The sequence below is a fragment of the Gallus gallus genome, chromosome 3, assembly GCF_016699485.2.
Source record: "Gallus gallus isolate bGalGal1 chromosome 3, bGalGal1.mat.broiler.GRCg7b, whole genome shotgun sequence".
NCBI classification, from domain to species: Eukaryota; Metazoa; Chordata; class Aves; order Galliformes; family Phasianidae; genus Gallus; species Gallus gallus.
In genome coordinates, this window is record NC_052534.1 from 3,027,244 (window position 1) to 3,050,176 (window position 22,933).

Genomic DNA, 22,933 nt, shown 5'->3' on the forward strand with positions numbered 1-22,933 from the left:
TTGGCAGCACATGAAGAGATGCTGACTTACTGCTATTCTGAGGCTGGACCTGTATCTCCCGAGAGGTTCTACTCTCACTGAAAAGTACGTATGACAATAGTGAATGTTTGATAATAACAGTTCATGGGTATAATGAGCAGCATCCACTATTAACTATAAAAAAGCTTGAAAAGGTCACACACGTCCTCAGTGGAACAACAACAACCACCAAAGCCATAAAAGAAACACAACTGGCCTACTGCAAACTCTTCACTGTTAGAGCTAAACTGCTTCCAGTAACCGAACCAAGTAATTCAAGGACATTTATTTTGGTAACATGCATCATCATACAGAAATAGTGGCCCATACGCCTCATAGAGCAGCAAAGGCCAGATCAGGTATGCAAATCTTTAAGTCTGATAACCCCAAATCCTTAGTTACAGTAATAGTAGAGGAAATAAGATATGCCACTGAGAAGATAGGGAAACAGAGCTCCACAGTGTGACTTCCTCAAGGTCAGTACAACTGGTAGCCTGTGTCTAAGTGCCTGGGATAACAAGCTAAGGGAGGGAGGAGTAGGCACTCCATGAGTGCATGAAATGGATCTTCCAGTCTTTTTGCAAACCAGTCGTCCCACTGGGGTTGTAATTAACATGGTGCAACTTGCTAGACTGTCATTCAGATAGTATTGAGAAATGTGCTGTTTGAAGATAGTCAATATGCTGAAAGTAGCTAATAAGTATTAATATGACTCTGAAGCTAGAGCAGATCTAAGCATTCCAGTAGAGCACTGGCAGATTTGGGCCACTCATTCAGCAATTCTAGAGCTGTAGGGATCCTGGTTAGCAGGGGTTGGACTGGGGGATCTCCAGAGGTCCCTTCCAAACCCAGTGATTCTGTGATTCTGTGCTGTGTGCTGGTCAGTACACACACACACAGACTCATGCTGCCCAAGAAGCCTTACAAGCTTGAAGCATGCCTGGGGAGAGCTACAGCTTCCTGTGCAGGAGTGATACACATTTGGAATTAACTCTCCTTATGGATGTAGAAGGAAGCATTTACTTTGGTAAACTGTCTGCCTAATTCCTGATGGCAGTGTATAATAACTGAATCTAGAAATGCAATTGAGGAAGATTATATAAGCCTGAAAAATAAAATCAGATGGAAATTCTAGTTCCCAATTTTCATATTGGAAGACAGGAAAATACATTCATATCAACCATGGTAGTTGCTATGAATACAATACTGCTATCAATTCCACAGATTGTTCTTTTGCTGCATGGAAGGTATCTTTCTGCAGAGACAAGATGGAACCTGAGCTGCTCAAAACCATATGTGATAATGCCATTGCTGGTATTTTGATTGTTTATATGGCTCACGTGAAAGTAGTGAGGACTTCCTCCTCAGTGTCTGAACAACTGCATGGAAGACCTAAACTATCTGTGAAATAGTCACAAAATAAGTTTTGTTAGCTACCAAATGCATTATCTAGTCTAATATATTTCATTACATTAATTTTTTGAATTGATCTTCTATAAAGACATTCGTTCACATCTCCCAGTAGAATGTTAGGTATCAGAAATAAATTCAGAACACATAAATATTCCAGTAGAAAGCCTTAATAACATAAAAAATATGTTCCAATACATAACCAAAAACCTGTGAACTCAACTGAAAGGAAGAAAAACAAATTGGTCTTTCTTCTTTCCTTTTACAGCAACACAAGACATCTCAGGAAGAGAAACACAGCCTTGTCTGGATGCTGCCATTTCAGTCCACATGCACATGAGCTGTGAAGGATGAGGATCACAAGGATGGCCAATACACATCTCCTAGGTGCTCCAACAACATCACTGCAAACGTTTCCAGAGTGAGTTACAATGCTTATCTGTTCATTTCCTTATATTTTATGTTTTGATAAGTTCATTATTCACACCTGGAGGAATTAGCTTTGTTGCAGTGATTTGAATGCTTCTGCCCACCGTGTCTCACAGTTGCAAAGGCTTTTTTTGGCCGCAGAACTAGAAGCTTGACAACTGCTCACAATTTAGGGAGTAAAAGATCGCATATTTTTTAAGCTCCATACTGAGATCATCGAAAAGGACACAGAATGAAGTCCATGCCGCTCTCAAGGCCTGCCTTTGTTTCTTACATGGGGACACACACTACGCATGCAACATTCACTGCATGTTTCATACTGCTGGTGTGGATGCTTCAGGAAGGATGCCTTGATCTTTGCTTCAGTGGCTGGATCAGAATCAGGCAGCTTTGCTCCAGTGGAGGTGTAGGTAGCTGGGGATTTTCTTTATATGTTAAAGATATTCTACCCAGCAGCCTTCAGTTTAGCACCTCCCTAGCGTACAGACCTGTGCTTGATGCAGCAGGAGGTAGGAAGGCCTTAGCACTGTGGTATTTCATGATCGTCAGTCATTTCATGATTAATGCTCAGAGGACTGGAGCATCTCTCCTATGAAGACAGGCTGGGGGAGGTGGGCTTGTTCAACCTGGAGAAGAGAAGGCTCTGGGGAGACCTCATTGCAGCCTTCCTGTACTTGAAGGGGAGTTAAAGCAGGAGGATGTTTACACAGTCTGATAGAGATAGGACAAGGGGGATTGGCTTTAAACTAAAAGAAAGGAGATGAGGAATAAATTCTTCACTCAGAGGGCTGTGAGGCCCTGGCAGTGCTGCCCAGAGAGCTGTGGGTGCCCCATCCATGAAGGTGTCCAAGGCCAGGTTGGATGGGCCCTGGGCAGCCTGAGCTGGTGGGGGGCAGCCAGCCCATGGCAGGGGTTGGGACAGGGTGATCTTTAAGATCCTTTCCAACTCAAGCCATTCTATGATCCTGTGACACTATGATTCATCTCTAAGGTTTGAAAATTGTATTAATCTATTTGTGGAGTAATGATGTGCAGCTAGATTGACACTTCACAAAATATAAAACAAAACCAAAAACCACACAGACGGGTATAGTAGGTGCAGGACATCTCCTCAAATCTGTTCAAAGAATCTGCACTTCAGCTGAGCAATCTAACAAAGCTAGATCTCAGAAAAATCAAATTACGTCTGAAGTATTAATTACCTCCAGAGAGTCTGCTGTCAAATGGCTGTTGAAATACCTATAAGAAGCTGGTTTTAAAAAGGGTGAATTCTTTTCAGTCTCAGCAGGCAATATGCCCATGCAGCTAAGTTTGCACATGAAGCAGCATCAGCTATTGTTCTACTGGATTCCTTTTTGGGGAGGGGGGTTGAGAAGGAAGGAATTTTTATGCACATACACATACACAAAAGGACTGTTTTTTCATCTATGTAAAGTCAAAACATACTGGGGTCATAAATTACATCCTGGGTAAGTGTTCAGTGTTTATATCCTTTTAAGGAATACGGCCAGTTAGCACCCCACTTCTAAGGTATAATCTTCCATCACTGCAAGATGCTGCTGCCTGATCACAGCCAGACAACTGGCTCAACACCAATATTACGAGTGTGCCAACATATGGAAACAATTGCTTTCCTTTCCATTGGAAATGACATATTCTGGGTGTGTGCACAACACCACCCATCCATCATCCAAAATCGTTCATTATTTGGACTTACATTTATTAATGAAGAGATCTCTAGAGCCCTCTGTGAAGGGGAGGGGAGACATTTACATGCCCCAGCAAGCACGAGAGCCTCTGCACAGTGACAGCTATTATGGACACCCTGCACCTGACCAAGCTTGACTTCTGTGTAAAAGGTCTTTCCATGCACCAACACAGATATCACTCAGCTTAAAAGCAACAGCAAGGGAAGCTCAAAACTGTACTTGCATAGTAAGGCTGTGCCAGCTGCTAATCACCCCTGGGAGTCCAAAAAATCTCCACAAACTGGCAGCTCAGCAAGAGAAGTGAGGGGAAAGGTTTAAGAGTGAATATTTGACTGTAGATGTAACAGCCCATCTATCTCAATGAAACTGCAATGGAAGGAGGCCTGCATCACGAGGACTAAAATCAGAAGGATTTTTATTGAACTCACGTGGCTGATTTGGAGATTGAAAGATCAGCAAGGCAAATTCTTGTGGAGAATGCAAGTCTGGTTTGGTTTGCTGGGCTTACACAGCAAAGAACAGCAAAGGGGACCAAAAGCAATCAAATTCCTAAAGAACTTCCTGAGGAGAGAGGAGAGACCTGCTCTGAACTCAGTGCTAGTGCTCATGGTATACTAATGTATTTTGGAGTTACTTCAGACAGAGGCCTTGTGCATCTCAGGCTCAGGTCCACAACCTGAAAATGAAATTGTAGCTCAGTGGAGGTAAATGTGCACTTTTCCATAGCATTCAGTAAAGCCACTGGTTCACAAGCATGTTGAAAGCCTAATAGCAATAGGAATGTTACTATAGATAATGTGAATTCTAACAAGTTCTTCTGTGGTTTATAGCAAGAGAGAGGCTTTTACATGGAGGACAAGCAAGTAGAAGCACATTCCACCCGTAATATATAGCAGACAAAAACCATGAACAGGATGTCTTGGCAAGAGAGAGTCTCTGGCTACAATTAAGGTTCTGAATGGGCAACCAAGATAATTAGGTTCAACTCTCACCCTTGTATGGACAAATTTTCAAACGTATCTTGGCACTTTCAGGTGCAATAAGCACCATATCTGATTTATGAATACATCTACACAGGTTAGACGTTTATCAGCACCTGTTTGTGTCCTTTGAGCTCCCTATCTCCAAGAAGATTACAGTTGTCATCCATTCAGATCACAGCCAAATTCTACCTTTAGCCATTTGCCCAACATTTCCATGTAAGTGAAAGAGGAATGAGCTCATATCTAAGGATGGGACTTAACCACAAGTAGAATAGGAAAAAGGATTTGCTGCATGACAAAAATAGGCTGAGTGCCTTGTCACATCTGACAAATGCCTCAGATGGCATAGCACAGATTTTTGGCGGTGCTATTAAAATAGATCATATTTCCACTGAATTAACTGATTTCTTGTTAAATGGTAGGTTGGAAGCCCCTTTCTCACTGGCAGTGAAAATGCATCAGTATCAGTGGGTATCAGGGAACTAACCTCTATAAAGTTTTGCTAATTCGTTCCTGATGCATCCCCTCACTGTATCTTCCAGGCTTTCCAGGCTGGACTCTGCAGGCCATAGTGCTCTCCAGCCACACTTACTCATGAGAGCTATTCAATTGAAAAGAAAGAAAATCCCACTCATTTAGCACACGGATTGCCAAACCAGGCATTTTTTTTCCCCTTTGTTTTTCTTTCATTAAAGCAGAGGGGGATGATCAGCCTGGTTTGGATGCTTTCAATCACAGAAGAAGCTGCAGACAAGGGTCTCGGTGATGACGCTGACTCACACTGCTGCCTGATAACTAGAGCTTAACATGAGCTTCTTCACAGTCTTCCTGCATTTATCTTTCATAAACAGGAGGGCTATACTACCAAATAACACTCCAGGAGCCGTGTCTTATTTGTGAATATGAATTGTCACAAGTCACACAGAACCCAGCAGAGAGCTGATGAGAAACCCGCCTGCTTTTCATACAGCAGAGGCTGATCACCCAGACAAAAAAAGAATGGCCTTTAACTCATTTTGGTTTGAAAAACAAGAAGTGGGTGATTATGTTTTCTAGCAATGCTGCTCTGGTACAGGAGAAATATTTGTTGATCTGACTCCAGCTGACAGTTGTTGGGTGTGTACAGCACGAGGAACACTTTCATATTTTGGCATGGCACAGCGTTGCTGAAATACCAAAGACCATGGCTAATTAAGTGGAGTGATGGAACAGAATGATTTGATGATAAGATTTAATTGGTATGAACATTCTCACAGACCAGTTATTGTATCAGCCTGGGAGGGTGAGACATCCAGCTGCACTGAGCATTGCTCAACTCTAGCAGAGGGGTAAAGGGCACCAGGATGCCCTTTACACATTCTCAGTCCTGGGTCTACTCCATCATCAAGCCTCAGGGTACAATTTAGAGCAGATTGTACCACTCCTCTGCAGCCACACTCCACTGTCAGAGCAGCTGAAAATCACCAGGAACAGTCACAACCCTTTGCCCCGCCATGCTCTCACACTGACTGTTGGGTTACGTCGGAGCTACTACAGCAAATCTGCACTGCCCAGAGACTGTGCCATGAAAAGCAGGACTGCTCAAGCTGCAACACACCAATAGATGGAGCATAGACCGGCATCCAACCATTAACTGCATAAATGCTTTAATTCAGCTGATTATTGTGATTATTTTTTTCATAATAAAACCAAATATCTTCATTTTCCTAGTGGGAGTCAGTGCTTGGAGGACCCACTTGGAACTTAATAGAAATGCTCTGCAGTGTAGCTGACACAACAAAACAAGTTATTTCCCCCAGTATTCTTTGTCTGTACTGCCGCAGAAGCATTCCACAAGTCTCCCATTTGGGGCTCCAGTACTACACATTCAGTACAGTCTGCAGTCTCCAGAGATGCAATTTAAGGGCTCCCACAGGCTAATATCACTGATGGAAGTCATAGAACAATGGCCAGGGTCACATTAGGACCAATGACTTTGTATTGCCAAGGGGAAGGGCTTGCATTTCAGAGCAGTATCCTTCCTTGGACACAGATGGATGATCACAGCATTCTGTGACAGGCCATTTCCATCTGCCTTGACACATTGCCAACATCAGACAGAAAAGAGAGCCAAGATCCTTCCTAGAGGAACCTGAAAGACTTCTGCTACAAGTGTACATGTTACCTGTGATCAGGACACGTTTAGGTACAGGTAGGCACAGCCGTGGCACCTCAAAGTCACTCTAAATTTCATCAGTCACCTCCAAAATATCTATATATTTTGCTACAGGTTGAATGAGAAAACTGAAAGCAGTTCCCTAACCGTCTCTTTTGCCTTTCTCCAAAATCTTTAGCAAAAGTTGTCACGGTTCCACATTTGGCTTTTTATTTTCCACCATGCAAACTTAGCAGTACAGAATAAATCCAAACATTCTATTTGGATAGAACCTCCCCAAAAAATCAAGTCTCCCATTTGGGGTTCCAATGATTTGCTGAAGGATTGTTACTTGTGATGACGTTCTTTTTCTATGTTCTTCTCCCCATCCAGCAGAGAAAAAGAGCCAGCAACTGCCATTCTCATTCTCCCCACAGCTTGGAGGAAGGACAGCCTGCAGGTGTCTAGTTCTTGCTGCAGTGAAAAAAAACACTCTACACCAAATGCTATTCTCTTTCCTTTGCCACCAGAGAACTTTGGAGTCCCAAAATCTGCCTAGGCAGACAGCAACACCTTTACTTTTGGCTTTGTTGTCTCTTGAATCTTCTTCAATTTCTGAGGAGAAAAAGAGCCCTGAGCAAGCAGCACGTCCTCCACAAAGCAGGGCAGACACGAAATTGTCCCCTCTGCTAAGGGATGTGCCTCTCTTTTTGTCTTTCTTCTAATTATTATAATTGTCAGGTTTTGTGGGCTTGTTTGTTTGTTTGAAGACTTTGAGCACTGTATAATCACTGTCCTATTCCCTTCATTTCTCAGATTGCTCTGAAATTACCATCTTGGAAGCCACTCTCTCTGGACTTGAAAGATGTAAGCTTCCTGTTAGACCACAAAATGCCTTAGAGTGTCAGAGCAGCATTATTCTTATTTCACGTGTATCGGGCTCTGCTAGTTGAGAAAATACATTAGATTGTTTAATGTTTTCTGGCATTAAGATTTATAAAAATTTCTTGGCTTCATCAAGGGCAGATCATGCCTAGCCAATGTGGTGTCCTTCTATGATGAAGTGACAGCACTGATGGACAAAGGAAGGGCGACTGGAGTCATCTGCCTGGACTTGTACAAGGCCTTTGACATGGTCCCACACCACATCCTTATCTCTAAGTTGAAGAGATATGGATTTGAAGTCATAGAATCATAGAATGGTTTGGGTTGTAAGGGACCTTTAAGATCATCTAGTCCCAACCCCCCATATAGACAATCCCCTATAGGCAGGGACACCTCCCTCTAGACCAGGTTGCTCACAGCCCCATCTGGCCTGGTCTGGATTGTTCCATGGATAAAGAATTATTTGGATGTTCACAGCCAGAATGTTGGAATTTTGGGACCAGTAGTCTTCAAAATCTTTATCAGTGACACACACAGTGGGACTGAGTGCATTCTCAGCAAGTTTGCTGATAACACCAAGCTGAGTGCTGCAGTGGACACCACAGAAGGAAGGGACAGCCAGAGGGACCTGAGCTGGCCTGAGAAGTGGGCACATGTGAGCATAAGGATTTTCAACAAAGCCAAGTTGCCCCCTGGATTGGTGCAACCTCGGATATGTGTACTGGGAGAAGAGCTCTTTGAGACAAGCCCTCCAGACTGCAGGACTTGGAGGTTCTGGTGGTCAAAAAGCTGGACATGAGCCAGCAGTGTGTGCTTACAGCCCAGAAGGCCAACAGCGTCCTGGGATTCATCAACAGAGGGATGGCAGCAGGGAGAGAGAAGGGATGTTCCCCTCCGCTCTGCCCTTGTGAGGCCCCACCTGCAGTACTAAGACCAGGCCTGGGGCCCCCAGCACAGGAAGGATGCAGAGCTGCTGGAACAGGTCCAGAGGAGAGCACAGAGATGCTCAGAGGGCTGGAGCACCTCTCCTATGAAGACAGGCTGAGGGAGCTGGGCTTGTTCACCCTGGAAAAGAGAAGGCTGCAGGGAGACCTTCCAGTACTTGAAGGGAGCTTTTAAAGCAGGAGGGGGATCACTTTTTAACATGGTGTGATAGTGATAGAACAAGGAGGGATGGCTTTTAACTAAAATAGAAGAGATTTAGGTGACATCTTAGGCAGAAGTTCTTCACTCAGAGGGCTGTGAGGCCCTGGCAGTGCTGCCCAGAGAGCTGTGGGTGCCTCATCCGTGGAGGTGCCCAAGGCCAGGTTGGGTGGGCCCTGGGCAGCCTGAGCTTGTGGGGGCAGACAGCCCATGGCAGGGGTTGGGGCTGGGGGAGCTTTTAGGCCACTCCAACCTAAGCCATTCTATGATTCTATAATTCTATGATTAAAATAGTAATTCATGTGACCACATTTTTTTAGTTGAAGACAATGCAGTTCAGCCATAAGACACTGGTCTTCAAGAGTGCTATCGCATGCATGCCACACTGCTCTCTTGTAATGCCATTTGGTGATAGCAGCCATCTTTTGATTCCAGCATATTCAGCAAGGGTGTTGGCTCATCCATCCCTTGCCTCCTCCGAATAAATGTGAACCGAGTCAAGAAACACAGAACTGCAGCTGCTCTCCAGCAAACTCGTTTTACAAAAATAAGAGGTGGAAATCATTGTAGCAGAAATCTGAATTCACTTGTTGCTAACACAGCGCTACCAGGCACATCAAGGTGCAAGTTTATCATTCCTGTTTTTCTGGCCAGGTGTGCTTTTGCATGGCTGTTTCCTCCTCATATGTGACTGATTTGATGGAGGACAGATTAACAAATGCCCTATGTGCATAGAATAAAGCCCTAGACATGATGATGACAAAACACGAGCAAGAGAGAGAGCCTGTCTGAGCAGTCTTTAAAAAAATCAGTCTAGACTTGCTTTCTTTAATTTACTTTAGAGATGGTTGGGAAAAAGGAGAAGAGAATTAGTGAGACAGTTCTTCATTAGCATGGCATTAGTGCTGCAAAAAGCACAGTGGGGCACTTAGCAGCACACCCTGGGGTAGAAGGGCACTCAGTCAGCTAAAGGGGTCTGCGAGCAGTTGCCCTCTGACAGCAGAGTTTGGTCAAGCTCTCTCAAAATCAGTTTCTGATATCTGTACATCAGAATATCTGTACATATCTCTTAGAGAGGCTGGAGGACAGTTCATAGAACCTCACAACTACCAGATGCATGTTTTTAAAACAGAAGTATTTCCTCATTTCCATTCTAAAACATTAATGTTTTATAACCAGAATTAGGGAATGGCTGAACTCTGCTAGCAGAAGCGTTCAGCTTTCATGGCTGTCTACTCAATATGGTGTGCAGACAGAAAGAAACACCTCTGTCAGGGGGGCAATTCTTAACACATACTGTTAAAAGAAGATAAAAATCATTCCTGAAGACAGGTGCTCTCCATAAAGTCTATTTTGAAAAAAAATTAAAAACCAACAGCTTATAACTCTGTTAACAGATAGCAGTACATATATGATGGTGTACAAAGTGCAATCCAATCAGATATCATGACATAACACTGAAGAACTTTGTGAAGGTGCTCACGTCTTACAGACCACTGCTGATTTATGCACTCCGTTGGTAGAACCAGTCCACAGAAAGTTCTCCTGCCACTACTGCTAAGCCCGCTATACACCTGACACCAGTTTTATAAGTAAATAAATTCTGTGCCTCCCTCAGGTTCCAAACTCTTTCCAATTCTTTCTCCTCTGCTTTTCTGTCTCTTCACTTGTTGCACAAGAGTAAGTCACAAATCTTCCAGGGGACTTCCACACAACTGTTATTCACATATACGTAATCTATTTCAAACCACTTTTCTAAACTCTTTCTGCATCCATACCATTCAAGAACTAAACAGTTATGTAGACTAATATTCATAGAGCAGAAAAGCTGTAATAATTTCATTTAGGGCCAAGGGAAACGCTATGCAAAAAGCCACAGCGAAAGCTCATACTCAGACCTACGAGAGATGTCCTTTTTGAAGAGAAACTAAGTAGACTAAAATTAACTCAAAGTGACAATTCTTCAGCTAAACCAATCCAGAAATATGACTGCTAGGCTGGTATTCTTTCTGTATTCCCGAAGCTTCCAAAACATTTTATCAAAATGTATGTCCAGAAAAGCGGCCCTAAATAGAATGATCATCATAAGGTGGTTGTTCTCATTCAGACATACCTATTGTATTTAGTGGAAACCCTCTGTATTTAAATCCCAAAGAAGGAAGACAATAGCTCAGCTATATCAAGATCTGTAAATACAAAGCAGCCACGTAGAAAACAGGAATGACATACTGAAACCACCTAGCTAGAAACCAGTGGCTGATTCTCCTGGTCTTTCTCTTGGAGTTTGTTATATTCTCACACACCAAGGATCAGAGCTCAGCCCTCCACCCTTTCATCCTCAGTATCTGAATTCCTTACCCTTTCCTCAGAACCTGGTTCATCTAAATGCCATATTCTTACACATTTAGTGATTCTCTGAACATCTTATTTCATGGTTATTTTCTGACAGACTACACTATTAGTAGCATCAGTTGGGAAACAAGAATTTGCCAAGGAAAACGTAGTGGTTTTTTTATCAGATAGTCGAAAAAATGATTTCTGAACAGAAAGTTATGAGTCAGTATGACTGAAGTCACATTTTAAAGACAAAAGGGCACTTACCTTTTAAGTAAGTTTTATACAGATACCTACTGAAGAATTATTTTTGTTTTTAATATGAAGACATTAAAAAAAAAAGAACAGTAAATTTCAAGCAATTTTGACTTAAGTCAAAACTCAATGAACCCACACTGACAGCCTTTATTAATATCTCTTCATGACTGACCACTGACTGTAAGATGACAGGTACAATTCAAAGACAGTAGACTTGTGATACCTCAGCTTCACAGACTGACTTGTGTATAGCACTCTTAAACTTAACTTTCAGCTGCTGTACAGCTGATGGTTTCATTCAGATGTTTAGTGTTTTTTACTACAGTTATTTCATACAACATCTACTACAGAACTCAAAAAGGAAAAGGAAATTGTTCATACCTGTTTAGTCTCAGTGTCTTTTGTTTCCTCATAGCTTATTTGCTCATTGAGCAATTTCATGTTACAGTTAATAAATGCTGCATAATGTGGTAGGGGATTATTGCACCACCTATGAACCTGAGCAGTATTTATTTTGGGGGAAATACCAAGTCTCTGTTGATAGCTCGTGCACATAGCTCTGGCATGTCCATAACAAACACAAATCATGAAATGCCATGAGTTGGAAGGGAAGAAGATCACCCAGCCCCAACCCCTGCCATGGGCTGGCTGCCCTCCACCAGCTCAGGCTGCCCAGGGCCCATCCAACCTGGCCTTGGGCACCTCCAGGGATGGGGCACCCACAGCTCTCTGAGCAGCACTGCCAGGGCCTCGCAGCCCTCTGAGTGAAGAACTTCTTCCTAACATCTAACCTAAATCTCCTTCCTGTTAGTTCAAAGCCATCCCTCCTTGTCCTATCACTATCAGATCACGTAAAAAGTCACTCCCCCTCCTGCTCAGAAGCTCCCTTCAGGTACAGGAAGACCTGCAGCCCTCCCTGCAGCCTTCTCTTTTCCAGGGTGAACAAGCCCAGCTCCCTCAGCCTGTCTTCATAGGAGAGGTGCTCCAGCCCTCTGAGCATCTCTGTGCTCTCCTCTGGACCTGTTCCAGCAGCTCTGCATCCTTCTTGTGCTGGGGGCCCCAGGCCCCACAGTACCGCAGATGGGGCTTAAAACATTGTGTAAGCACTTGGGCTGAAAGACAAAGTAGACCAGAAAGAATATTTTACACCAGCAAGTGTAGTCTATCTATTGATAATAGTTAAATCTATTTACACCAAGCAAAAGGAAAAATACACTGGTAAAGAAGTCAGTAGGCCATATGTAATATTAGTCACTACTCTGAATCCAGAATACATTTTCAGTGTAGTTATTCTGGTAGAATCTGGGTTTATGTCTCAGAAAATGCCAGAGTAGATTCTGTTCTGTCACACTGAATTTGCTCCACTTGTCCTTAGTCATTCTAGACAAATCAAGTTCAGACTGCACAAATAGTTGCAATGAAAGTGACAATGTCTTGGTTCTTCTAAATCAAGAATACGACTCGTTTGCTTTTCTACTCAATCCTGAAGGCACAGAATTTATCCAAATTTGTAGGCTGGGGTACTTATTTTCAAGATTCTAAAACAATGATAAGAGTTATATTCCCAATTTAGTTCTGAGCAATTTTTTTAAATATAATTGGCCGTTTTCACATCTGTCTTTTGAGTGATAATGACTTGTAAACAGCTAATTCCAAAAGTTTCAATGATTCTCATCAGTTGCTTCAGACACTGATGAGCTGAGGTCTTTATTCCCACACCAAATACTGGTTTTCTGCTTCTGCTTGCCAGGAGTTTATTTCAAAATACCTAAGTAATCCTTCCCAGCATCCCTACATCACCTCTCTGCAATTCATCTCCAATATTCTCCTTAGTCTCCTACTCCATTTTCTTGTTACTATCCCTACAATGACACCTCTGAACCTATTATTTATACACCAACAATATGCAGCTACCACTCCTTTTTTCTTCTGCAATCTATCATTTTGATCATACCCTCATCTCCTCCTCAAAACCAATTGCCAGCAATTAAACACTTATGTCACAAAAGGAAATCATCCCCTACCACAAAATATTCACCCAACTAGTTCAGTCATTTCAAGGAAATAGTGAACTGTACCCTCATTATGATAATAAACAACAAGTAGAACCAATACTGCAGTTCATGCACTTTGGGTTTTCTGTTTGGTTGGTTGGTTTTTCATTTTGTTTTGTCTTCTTAAAGGTTCTCCATTAAGACCAAGCACTTTTTTTTTTCCTGGTAAGAAGGAAAAGGCCTTTGTATGCTGTAACTTGAAGTCATGGACAAGAAATAAGTCAGTTTAATGTCTCAGAGTATTAAGCTGATAAAGAGAAGACAATAAACATCCACATTGATACATTTCTGATAGCATAATTTTGTATTCAAATACCAAAGTAATTGTTAGCCTTACTGCTACACCTGGACTATTGCCATATAAACTGGGCCCTATGGCACCAAGTATAAAAATGAACAGTGGAAAGTTGGTCTTTCACCTAAAAAGCTCTTCCATCTTTCAGTTTCTTCCACTGTCTTTGATGGAAGAGGAGAATCAGCTCTCTTAGAAGTTTCCAGTCTAATGTTATTCTACATATATTCTATATATTCATACATATTCTACATACCAATCCCACTTACAAATAAATGTCTTTTACAAACGTATTTTATTGGACTCAGCAAAGATCACAGCTTTTCTTTTAGCAGCTTCCTGACAAGTAGCTACGTGTGTGTATCAATTCCAGGGTGCATATCAGACACTTATGTTTGTATATTAGCCATGCTCCTACCTATTTATATTTACATATGCAATATACATACGTTTGTTTTAGGGTCTCAGGAATATACTGTTGATAGGACATCCTGATCATCCAAATAAATTTGCTACAGCAGGCAATTCTGCCACATGCTCATTTATGTGTTCACAAATGTGAGTTCAGGTTTCACCCATTACTCCTGCTCCCACTGTACCAGATCATCACCACTCAGAGTCAAAGATGCCTCACCTTCCAAGTGATTGATTTCTTGGGCCAGTAAAACCCCTGTTCTTATCTAAGCATTATCCTTCAGCTAAAATTGGTTGTTCTTCCCACTGTGACCCCAAGTGCTTACCCCTATAGCAAACAGATGACATTTTCAAATACGTTTTCAAATGGACTTAAAGCTGACAGGTTCTCTCTGCCTCCTCTCCCAGATTAAGCACTCCCACCCTGATTATTGTACTCACTCCATCTGAAGCTGCTCCAGTTACATTTCTCGAACATCTTGTACATTTCCCACTGTCGGAACTGCACACAGCACAATGCTATTAGCATCTCCCTAACTCTTCTGCAAAGACCTCACCATAGGACTCTGTTTCTGTTAGTGTAGCCTTTCAAGTCGTTCAGTTCTTTCTGTTCATCAGCCTGACACAGTCCCCGACTTATATCTCTTACATAATCACATTTTCATTTTTCCCCAAGTTCATTAGCACAGAACATACACTCAGAAGGAGACTTGATATCATTAGCATACCAGTTACGTTCCACTACAACTCATTGTCTTCATCAACTGTTCATCCACTTTCCAATTTTTGAACCAACACCAGATTTTTTAGTTTTATTTATATATTCTCATGGTATCCAGGAATACTGAATCTGCTGCTTTTCAACCAGTGTTGATTTGTATTATCATTGTTTATCCCTGTCTAGAAAACCAGACATACTAATAAAAATGTAAATTAGTCTATTTTTAGAAAGTCCAGGTTAACTGTTATTCTGTTTCCCACTTGTTCTAGAATCCAAAATGAAGGAATAATGAAATCTGGTGAAATTATCTCATTAAATGAGAAAACTGTAAGAGCAGTAAACATTGTCTGGCATTTTTTTTCAAGTACAGAGTACAAGAAAAACAACCATCTTCTTACTGGAATTCAGATGTTCTCATACAAGGAGCACTGTTTCCATTTGAGGCACAAACTTCTTTTTCCTTGTGCATATTTTGTTGTTGCTGAGTGTAAGACCCTGTATTTTAAATGCTCAGCATTCATCAACATCATCTACGTCATTCATACTCCCCAGGCTGCTAAGCCTTGCACGCTCCAGCTTCTATACACCTGACAGGTATCTATTCAATCTGATAAAAACAGCTATTCACACTCTTGGGATCTTGGGATCTTATTCTTGGGAATATTCTTTGCTTCTTTTCTTTTTTTTTCTTTTACTCATTTACAGTTTAAGTGGGGACTGGAAAAGGGGAAGTAGGAAGTTTAGAATAGTATTATGTTAATTATTATTACATATCAACTTGCCTGTATAATATTGACACTATCTGTATTACCTCTACAGAGAAAGGAAAGGACCTAGAAGAGGCTGACCTTTGAGCTTACAGCTCTTTGCCCATTGTTCTGCCTTTTCATCCCATTGTGATGTGAACAGAAGTCCCTGCAGAGCTCTGTGGCAAGAGAAAACATGACCATAACTGTGGCCATGCATGTTCAGAGATCACAGAATAAAAAGCTTTTCCCTGCATGCAGTTGCTAGAGGTGTGACTGGTCCCTGAGATCCAGCTTTCAGTGTACATCATTTGATCCTACTTTTGACTCCCTTCTGCTCCACAGCAAATCACTAGGATTGCAGTGATGTCTTCTATGGAAAGGAGAGATAATGAAGTAGAAAGAGCATGGCCATTAATCTTCTCATTAATCTTCCAGCAGATGTTTCTGCATTATGACGTGATACTTATCTGCCTGCTTCTGTACTAAAGAATGTACTATGAAGCAATTTCATTCTGCAGTCACATATGAACACAAAAGGGATGAGTACCTTCATGCTGACTTTGAGCTCTCATACTCGGAGAATATTTGTCCTCTCTCCCCACAGCTCCATATCAAAAAGTCCTGTTATAAAAAGAACATCTCCAGAAGATATGATATTCATTTTGGGCAGAACTGGCGATTTAACATGCCTGAGGGTCTATTAGAAAGTTAAGCCCCTTCTCAGAATATCGGTACAAGAATTTATAAGCAAGACCTCTGCGTGTCAGAGGAGGGTTGTTCTGCACATCTAGACTCACCTGGACTTAAAGTCATTGAAATGAAATTCCTCAGCAATATGTCCCTGAATATTTTCAGCTACACTTAGTAATTGTAGTAGAAAAGGAGGGATCTTATACTTTCCTAGCAGAGATTTTCCTACCCACGTGTAGTTGATTGGTTTGACGTAGTTAGTGTTGCTAACATCTCAGTTTCTGCCAGCAGAGGTGAGTCCTGTGACACTTGGAAAAACACATAAAAGGTCTCATGAAAACCTAATTTGGGGAAGCAAGGAGGGAGGAAGGAGCTTAGCTTTTAATCCTGTAATGACTTGCTTATGAAAAAGAAATTCCTTTAGAAGGATGGTACCTCAATTCACTAGATTCCTTTATTTAACATCCACATCTTTCAGATTTTGAAAGCACTTTGAAACTGTTTATCCAGTGTGTGAGCAAATGAATAGCAAGAGAAAAAGAAGAAAAATGCACAAAATCACTGGTTTGATGGAGGAGGTCCCTTTGAGAAAGATCCTCATTGGAAAAAGGTGTCCCAGCTACAGGACTCAAAACGATGCTTTTGAATTTAGACCTCAGATTCTGTCTGAATAAGTTTTAAGGAACAAACATGTTCTCTTCTGCTTCTATTTCTGTTTCTGTTCAGTTTCTCTGTTTACCAGTTGTCTAACACAATAGAGCCCAGATCTGAGCCTGCAACCTAAGAATTCTTCCAGAGTTCACACAAGAAAAACTATTGTAAATTCCAGATATGTGCTCCCATATCGTAACATTTGTCCAAGATAGTCACAACTTCTCAGAGTCCTCCCGTAATACCCAAAGCTCAAGGAGCAGAGCAAGCAGATGAAGCTGGGATACAGCAGTGTGTCCCAGTCTGTGGCACCGTGCAGTCAGCCCACCCTGAGTTCCAGAAGCACTGCTGTTTCAACAGCCTGGACAATCTTCCATATTTTCAAGATAACCAGTTAGGCAAAACACCTCCTTCCAGAACTGCTTTGTGCATGTACACACACATACACACCATGTACCCTGAAGAATCAAGCCCAGCTCTGCACACCAACACACATCTTCCATCACAAGCTCCTGATTCTACTGGCCCTCAGTTACATATCTGAATTGCTCTCTGCATTCAGGTCACCCCTATTGAGAACAAAAGACATCTCAAGTACCAATGGGGAGCTCTGGCAGACCTCCACCCCATACTGGCATTGCTCTGCTTCACTTTGGACCTGAAGACAGTGGGGAGTCCCACTGGGACCTTATGGTCTGATGAATCACATCACTCCACTTCGGTCCTGAGGGCTTAAAGCTGGGCAGCTGCTGCAGCAGCAGGAGCACTTAGAGCAGGAGGGGAGGTGCTCTCCTCTTGCTGAGCGTGCAGATCTCCAGGATCTGGCACCTGGTGTCTGGAGAGGTCCTGAGAGGGGTTTTCAGTGAAAGGAAACATGGATGAGTGCTGTGAAGACAGAAAGCACTCGATGCCACCTGGCAGTTGGTGCACAGTTGCTAGGAGACCCCAGCTGGGATGTGAGAGGCAGCGAGACACAAATGAGTCTGAGCCACAAGGAGAGCGTGGCAGTGCCTACAGTTACTGCTGCCACAGGTTTCAGCCCAGCCTGCTCCCCAGTGAGAACTCCTCAGTGTGCTATGGGGTGCCCTCAAGGCTACCTACCTAGGACCCCCACCAGTGTACTCAAGGGCACGCTAGAGTACTGTAGAGTGCTCCAAGAACTCTTCAGTGTGCTCTACATCCAACCCAAAAGCTGGCACAGCTCACAGAGCAGCCACCCTCTGCCTCACACTATAATCGTGTATATATTTACATACACACTACCTGCAAATTTTCAAATGAAATGTACAGAGTTGCCATCAGATACTCAGCTCAAGAACCCAATCATGCCTCTTTGGGACTTTCATAAGACCTCTCCCACCACAGAGAGATATCCTTTGCTTCACTGTCTTGCCTCATTCATGTCACCACTTTTTGGCAGTATGCACTCTTGTGAATAATTGCCAAGGATGAAGCACAGAAAGAGTAAAATTTCATCAAAAATCTGTGACAAACACCTTGAAAGCTCACTGAGAACTGCAGCCACTGCCATCAAAGCAGCCTGATGCATTAGTTGCACAAAAATAAGGTCACATACTCCACTAGATTTATGTTTATCTTCCTCATTTTTAAAAAATATTTTACATAAATACTAAGAAGTAAAATATTTTGTCACTTAGATATTAATGATATTACATATTTTACAAGGGTGGCTCCAGAAGTAATGCCTCCCATTTTATGATGTTGGCCCATGACATCAGAGGCAGATGTTGATGGGATGGCAGTAGAGGTTGAACCTCCCCAGGAATATCCCATTACATGTTGTTGCTGTGTGACAGATGGCAGCACAGGGGTAGTCTGACACAGTGGCATCTGACATGGAAGCATGTATGAAACAAAGGTGTGCCGTTAAATTCTTCCATGCAGAAAAAAAATGGCTTTATTGACATTTACTGATGCTTGCTGGATGTTTATGGAGATTAATCAGTGGGTGTGAGTACAGTGAGGCAGTGGGTGGTGCATTTCATCAGTGTCGACAATGGATGACTTCCACTGGTGCAGCATGCAGGCTCTTGTTCTCTGCTGGTGAAAATGCATGGTTAATAGTGGTGACTACGTTGAAGAAACAGTGTTTTGTAGATGAGAATTTGCTTCATCAAATAGTGGTATTCTGCCCTTTGTAGCCATCGTAATTTCCATGGAAATAAAAAGGAGGCGTTACTTTTGAAGCAACTTATGTATGTGCAGCCCAAGATAGTTCCTCTTTACTCATTGTGGCCCAGACAAGACTAATGATTGGACACCTATGCCCTACTAGCTTTCCAGTGTGCCCTGTAGCATTCCTAGGACCTCCCAGTGTACTCCAGGGCACCACAGAGGACACATGAGAGCTCTAGCAGTACTCTAGTGTGCCCTGGAGGCTTTCCAGTGTGTCCTAGTGTACTTCCAGGACCCTTCACTGTACTCTAGGGCATGCTGGAGCGCACCCAGAGCATCTCAGTTTGCTAGAGGGTACCCTAAAGGCATCCCATTGTGTCCTCGAATACTCTCAGGACCTCCCACTGTACCCTAGGGCACACTAAAGTACTCTCAGAGCTCATAGGCATCCTCTAGGCTCTCCTGGATTCTACCCAGTGTGCCCTAGTGGACTCCCAGGACACATCAGTATACTCTGGAGCACTCCAGAGCACAGCCAGAGCTGCTCAGTGCACTCTAAGGTTCCCTACAAGACTCCCAGAGCTCTCAAGTGTCTTCTGTGCTGCCCTAGAGTCTCCCCAGGTCCCCCCAAGGTACCTGCTCCTCTCCTCACGCATGTATGCACGTAGCTGGTTTGCATCCCCCTTCTTACCCTAGCCTGAAACATGCAAGCAATTAGTAAGGAATGGAGATCAAGTCAATACTGAGCATTAAACAGAGGCTTCCTATTTGCAAGGAAATATTTACTGGATGAGAACTGTTCATGCAGAATGCTGCAACTGCGATGAGTGAAGGAACATATATTGATTGAGATAAATGGCTCTGATAGATTAGGTTTCTTTCCCTTCAGCAATTAGAGATGGAATAGAGGAAAGCAATTGTTCTGGATATACCACCTTGTTTAAACTCACCATTTCAGTTTCTCATGCTCGTTAGCTACACCACTGCTTTGCTAGGAACAAAATCTGACAGAATTGCAGGGGTTGGAAGGGAGCCCTGGAGATCATCAAGCTCAGCCTCCTGCTAAAGCAGGTTCCCTACAGCAGGTCACACAGGACAATCCTCCTTCAGCACTGAGAAGTAACAATCTGAGAAGGAATGGCAAGTAAGTTTAAGATAAAAAGGAAATCTATCCATTTAATTAACTGCTCACCTGCAGAAAAAAGGATTTCTCCGCTAAGTTTTCTCAGAGTACTCAAGACCACGAGTTGAAGCGTTCCTGACAACTTATCCTCCCAAATGCATTTTAAATAGATTATAAGCATGCCCTAGAGGGTACTGGGAAAGTTTGGGTTTCTTTTTTTAAATTATTTATTACTATCCTCTGAAGGAAATAGCCCTTAATGTTTCACTGGAGTCACTTACCTGATCATCAGCAGATTTAAGTTCTCTTGAGGACAGTCATCTCCACCTTGCAGAATCGGAAATGTACTGATCATGTAAAGGTAAGGGCATGCACCACAGAAATCAGCACTGTGTAAGAACACATGGAGAAAAGTGTGATATTTATCTACACTGGGAGTTAAAAATAAAATAACTTTCCAAGTTTAGTGTCTCACGGAAGGATTTAGTCATCCTGGTTCCCTGAAGAGAAAACATACTGATAACAAGGTGGCATACTGGGCTTCCTCTTGTTTGTTGTTAAGCCAATTGCCTCTGACAGGATTGGAGGATGTGTTCAGAGAGGAACTTAGGTGGGTCTTCAGGAAGGAGTTGGAAGTTCTTAGAGAGTGATAATGAAGTTCCAGGACCCTGATGACACTGTGTCTGTTTACTGTAAAGTGGGTTGAAGAATCAAATAGATTGGTTTGTGTAATTTTATTCTCTTGGCTTAAATTCACCTGACACTGACCTTAAACTGATTCATCAACTCCTACACTGAATTTTGCAAGCCCTGTGCATCCACAACTTTTTTTTTTTTTTCATTCTCTTTATCATGTAAGAGAAGAACAATTTGCGTAGATGAAAGCCTCTTAAATAGATATAGAAGAGTCCCAAGCTTTATGGAAAAGCTTTCAGACAGAAACTACTTCTAATCAATAAGAGACAGCTTCAGTACTTTTGCATGGCTGTAAATCCTGCCTCTCATTCGTTGCAATGCAAAATATGCTTGAGTCACTCCTCACAGAATAGACCAGCCCATATCTTTTCATAGTTACAGTTGGGACCATGGCCCTATTTAGAATGTGTTCTCCAAAGCCTCCACCTGCAAGAAATGCAGAATGCACCATACCCTGATTGAGGAAGATCACGTATGCCAATCCAAACAAAGCTCATGAAAACAGATTATATGACCGATCCCTATGAAGGGAAAGATTTTGAAGAGAAGAGTACACTGGGATTGGTGAGCTGAGCCCTATTTCTATCTCCAAGTTGTATTTTTATTAGGCTAGACAAGCACTTTCGCTTTTCTACATGCCTGGCTAATCCAATCCCCAGTGGTGTTATGCTGTCAGTGAGTATCACCCCCAGTTACCCAATGGAGTGTGGCTGTCGAGGCAGGACTTCTGATGGAGGCTAACTGCAGCACAAGCAATAGGCTAAGCCATTAGTGATCATTATCATCTCAAATGGAATAGCTAGAGGAAAAGGAGGGGGCAAAATATAAGGCTGTTTCTGGATTAGCATTATACAAGGAGCTGTATCACTGGTGAAAGCCTGAAATCAAATGCAAAGCCAAATCCCAGAGGGAAAGAAGAAAGCTACAAAGGTTTCTGGGAGTTAGCAGACTATACAACTCTGGCTGACCTCAGACTCCAGGGAATTTTAAAAAGGCTGTTGGAAAGGGAATGTCTTGGAATCAGCCATTAGGATATGAGAACTAAAATCTGAAGCAACAAAGGACTGAAAAAACCGGAAGCAGCTCAGCATAGAAGAACGTGTATAGTCCTTATACTGTATGATGCAGTTACTTCAGATTTTGGAAGTAGAAGGCCAATAAATCCGAAACTCACAGGTTTCTCTAACCTCCTGTATCAGCATTATCGGTGTGATTTTGAAAGACTGATTTTTTATTACATGGATCCACTCAGCATACATTAGACATTCCCCCACTCCTCTCTCATTACACCTTGCAACTGTGCAATCTGTCCCTTCATATAGGCTGTACTGGTGCTTGCAAACATGACTTACTGTCCATGTTCTCAGACCCTCGCTTTGCTCCTCTGTAGTAGTTCAGCTCAGCAGGGCCTTCTGCATGTACAGTGATGCAGCCGCTACCTGCGCCAATGACCCCCGCCACCGGACCCTGTCCAGGGAGAGAGACAGTGACAAGGGTGCTGTGGAGTCAGCCCTCAGCCTATAATCTTGGCTACATAGATTTATAGTCCAGTAGCATTCCCACACATGTGTACCCGTACACCCATTGTGCAACCTCACGCGCCCATGCACTGACCCTCCCCTCTAAGTCCGCCTAGCACGAGGCACAGCATTATGGTGCACACTCTGTGAGGTGCGGCCACCTCCCCATTCTGTAGCAAATCATTCAAGATGTTTTTCTACTGTCTTCAGATTGTTGTGCAGTGGAGTTTTGCCGCAGCGTCCTTGATCATATCTCCAACATAGAGAAACTGCACTGTGCCAGGCAAATTCACAGCATGCAGTAAAGTTTGGTGAATGTTCTTGCCACGAAACATAAACAGGCATATGTACACTTTTATTATTGTGAGGCTTTTTGGAGATGGAGATTAGAAGTACAGAACAGAACCGGAGTGGTTTAGCTATCTTAAGGACAAAACAATGAGGAATCCAAAGAGAAAAGCCTGTACCCAGGAGGTAAGACTGCATGCTTGGAGGAAATACTGTAAATACTCATGCCTTGTAAATGCATAAGAGCACTGCCTTTTGACTTTCCTTTGAGGAGGATGAAAATCAGAGAATTGAGC

At 42.6% G+C, this 22,933-nt stretch overlaps 1 long non-coding RNA gene across 1 annotated transcript; it reads left to right on the plus strand.

Moving 5' to 3' along the window:
- The first annotated feature begins 345 nt into the window (after positions 1–345).
- LOC121110242 lies at positions 346–16,254 on the plus strand. The gene is made up of 3 exons (XR_005858423.1): positions 346–494; positions 1,697–1,849; positions 15,604–16,254. It is a non-coding gene; the product is annotated as an uncharacterized LOC121110242 (long non-coding RNA).
- Positions 16,255–22,933: the final 6,679 nt, after the last annotated feature.